This window comes from Harpia harpyja, unplaced genomic scaffold (genome assembly GCF_026419915.1).
Source record: "Harpia harpyja isolate bHarHar1 unplaced genomic scaffold, bHarHar1 primary haplotype scaffold_46, whole genome shotgun sequence".
NCBI lineage: Eukaryota > Metazoa > Chordata > Aves > Accipitriformes > Accipitridae > Harpia > Harpia harpyja.
In genome coordinates, this window is record NW_026293385.1 from 1,250,624 (window position 1) to 1,254,181 (window position 3,558).

The window sequence follows — 3,558 nt, forward strand, 5'->3', positions numbered from 1 at the left end:
TGGGGGGGGGGAGGGGGGCAGCTCGTTTGTCCGTCCGTCCAGGCCCCACGGCCATTGCAGCGTGGGGTTAGTCCGTCCCATCTGTGGGTCCCGTAAGGCTGCAGGGACGGCCGTGGGGGCCGTCTCACCGTGGGGCTGGCCGTCTCGCCGTGGGGCCGGCCGTCTCACCGTGGGGCGGGTTCCTCCACGAGCGGGGCACCCCACGCGCTACAAGGCGGCGTGCAGGGCCCGGGCCTGGCCCCGCAGCGCTTCGAATTCCCTCTGCACAAAATCCGTCAAAGCTTTCCGCATTTCCACCTGGGGGGGAGGGGGGGGGAACGAGCCGGGCCCCGTCGAGCCCTGGGGCCGGGAAGAAGAGACCCCACAGAGCCGTGGGGCAGAACGGGGTTGTTTTGTGTGTGTCCCCCCCCCCGCCGTGGGGCAGCTCCCCCAGCGCTCACCGTTGACGTAGCCTCCGCCCGGAGTCGCTCCAGGAGGGGCCGGATGCTGAACGGTCGCCCCACGACCACCGTAATTCGCTACGGGACAGCGTCAGTAACCCCCCAGCAGCCCCCCCCCACCCCAAAGCCCACCGCCTGCCCCATAGCCAGCCGCACAGCCCCCCCCCCCCCCCCCCAAAGCCACCCTACCCTGCTCTCAGTTAGCGAGGTTTAGGAATACCTCTGTGGTGCCGCTTTTGGGAGTTTCTCCTTGGAAATCGAGGCAAGAGACGCCTTTCCCAAGGTGCAGAAGAAACCGCGTAGACTTGTGCGTACTTTCTAGGTCATGCAAGTAAAGCCAGATGCCAGCCAGAGACCGGGAGCGTGTTTGCATTTCTCCCCGATAAGTCAAATGCCCTATTTTTCATGGGTTTCTCATAGGAATAGGAATCGTGAGCGGGCACAGAAGGGTTTCTGTGCTGGGATACAGGTCATTGTTTTGTCATCGCAGCTTGCACGGTGCCGTTTTGAGCATTGACAGCGCACCAATGTTTACCTACTGCTGAGCGGTGCTTATGCAGAACCAAGGGCTTCTCCGTTTCTCGCTCTGCTGCCCCAGTGAGCTGGCTGGGAGGGGACACAGCAGAGACCGCTGCCCCGAGCTGACCGACGAGGTACCACGGTCCGTTCCACGTAGTGTCACGCTCAGCAAGAAATTCGGGACTGGGGGAGTCTTCCCAAGGCAGCCGTCGCACCGAGATGGCTGGGCGTCTGCCTGCTGGTGAGAGGTGGTCGGTGGTTGCTGTCACGTCCGTTGGTTTCCTTTCTTATTCCCTGCGCTTGTTAAACTGTCTTTATCTCGACTCCCTTAGGTGACAGCCTAAGGAAAATGGAGCCTCCTGGGTCTCAGAGTAATTCCAGAGCTAAAGCGGCGACAGACATCGGCTCTGGATCAGATAATACGTGCCGACGCTCATCGCTGACCCAAGAAGACATGCTCCTCCTGTCCTACCCGAGGGTTTCAAATCCAACACGCTTTCTTCCTAAAGCAGGACGCTGCCTTATTTACTTGTAACGCCGTTCCTACGCTCCTTGAGATGCGGCTAGAGGTGGGTTACGCAGACCATCAAGCCGCCGTTTGGGAGCACCAGAGCCTTTTGGGTACTGTTTGTCACCACCGTTTGCGTGAGAAGGGAACTAAAACACAATAGACGGCGAGAAATTTAACCTGCCGTGGAGATAGCTACGGTGAGCAAGTCCGATTTTGTGCTTTACAAAGCATCATTTTTAAAATTCAACCCTGAGTTTTGCAAGTGTAAACCCTTATTTTTATAATGCAAGCCTCAATGTTAGGGCAAAAAGCATCAATTTAAAAGACCAAAGCCTACTTTGGGGGGTGCAAACAGTCATTTTTAAGGTCCAGACCCACATATATGGAGTACAAAAACTAATTTATTAGCTCCAAGGTCCGTTTTTAAGGTTCAGAGACTCATTTTAAGGGCCCAGAGCATCATTTTTAAGCCCCAAAGTCTGATCTGGAAGGACCAAAGCCTCATTTGTAGAGTCTAAATCCGAATTTATACAGTCCAAAGCCTCATTTTTACTTTCCAAACTCTTAGCTTTGCCTTCCAAAGCCTCATTTTAGTTTCCAAAACCTTCATTTTTAGGGTGCAGAGGCTCAGTGTTAGTTTGCATAGTCTCATTTTCAGGGTCCAAAGCCTCTTTTTTAGGATCCAGACAGGCATTTTTAGGGTCCAAGCTGCATCTGGAGTGTCCAAACCCTCATTTGGAGGGTCCAAAGCCCACTTCTAGGGCTCAAAGCCTCATGCTTAGGTCCCAAAGCCTCATTTTTAGGGTCCAAAGCTTTGATTCTAGGGTTGAAGGACTTCAGTTGTAGGCTCCCAACCCTCTTTTTAAGGTACAAACCCCTCACTTAGGGCTCAAAGCCTCATTTCCTTAATGCCCGAGGCATATAATGAGCATCCAAAGACCCATTTGTAGGGTCCAAAGCCCCATTTTAGGGCCAAAATCCTTGTTTTTAGGCTTTAAAAACGGCCCTTTGGAAATGGTGACTCATATGGGCCCTGGCAATATGAAAGAGGGGTCTCAGCATCCCCGGGCCCCCGCTGCCTGCGGCTGTCTGAACCTCTCCCAGCTCTTTCTGGGAGACGGAGATCGCCGCAGGAAGGGGTTACTGGGAGGAGGTACTGGTCCGGCCGACTTGGGAGGGTCCGTACCAGTTCCTTGTGCTCTTTCTAGTTAGCGCCCAACAAGAAGAGGGTGGAAGACGACCTCCGGCAGAGCCTGCCGTACCTGCGGGACACTCGAGCCACCTTGCCAGCGGTGGCCATCAGGTTCATCGGTGGGCCACAGTCCTTGGCCGCAAGGTCTTGCCGCACGGCACCCGAGGAACCGGAGCTGCGGGATATCTGCGACGGCGAGGAGGGGCTGGTGGGGCAGGGGACGGGGACTGGGCAGGGTGCCGTGGTCTGCAGGGGACTCCTGGGGGTCTCTGCAGGCAGTGGGGGGGTCACGGCTGCTCCTCTGCCTTCTCTTGCGGCCCTCCCGCCCTTGGCGAAAGACCCTGAACTCTCCGTCAGGACTCCGGCAGCGGAGGAGATCTTTGTCCCGATAAGAGAGATGCCAACGTCGGGATGGAGCCTGTAGTCGCTGTGCTGCTGGCCCCTGGTAAGCCCTGAAGAAGTGAAATCCTCCTCTGGAAAACAGCTGTATTTTAATAAATTTAGGGTTTTTTTAATAAAGCTGGAACAACAAGCCCAGTCCCATGCTGTCCTTCCCATGGAGAACACCCAGAGCGTGCTGAGCAGACAGCGTCATGCCTGGCTTGTGCTGCTGCCTGCAGGACAGCACAGCGGGACCCAGGGTGTCCTTGCAGAAAAGTCCCAGCTGCTCCGCTGGACCACAGAACCCGGAGAGGAGGAGGAGGAGAGAAGCTTTAGCCCAGCCTGCCTCTCCTGAGACATCTCAGGGCACCCGTGCTCTGCCGAGCTGGCAAATTGTCATTTGTCCTGGCATCTAAACCCTCTCGTTTACAGGGGAGGTGTGCTGGTTTGGGCTGGGATAGAGTTAATTTTCTTCACGGTAGCTGGCATGGGGCAATGTTTCGAGCGGGAACAAG

The 3,558-nt window shown here is 56.0% G+C and overlaps 1 non-coding gene across 1 annotated transcript; it reads right to left on the bottom strand.

The window, feature by feature from the left end:
• Positions 1 to 1,319: 1,319 nt before the first annotated feature.
• LOC128138448 (small nucleolar RNA SNORD45) lies at positions 1,320 to 1,404 on the bottom strand. The gene has a single exon (XR_008234013.1). It is a non-coding gene; the product is annotated as a small nucleolar RNA SNORD45 (small nucleolar RNA).
• Between the last annotated feature and the right edge of the window lie 2,154 nt (positions 1,405 to 3,558).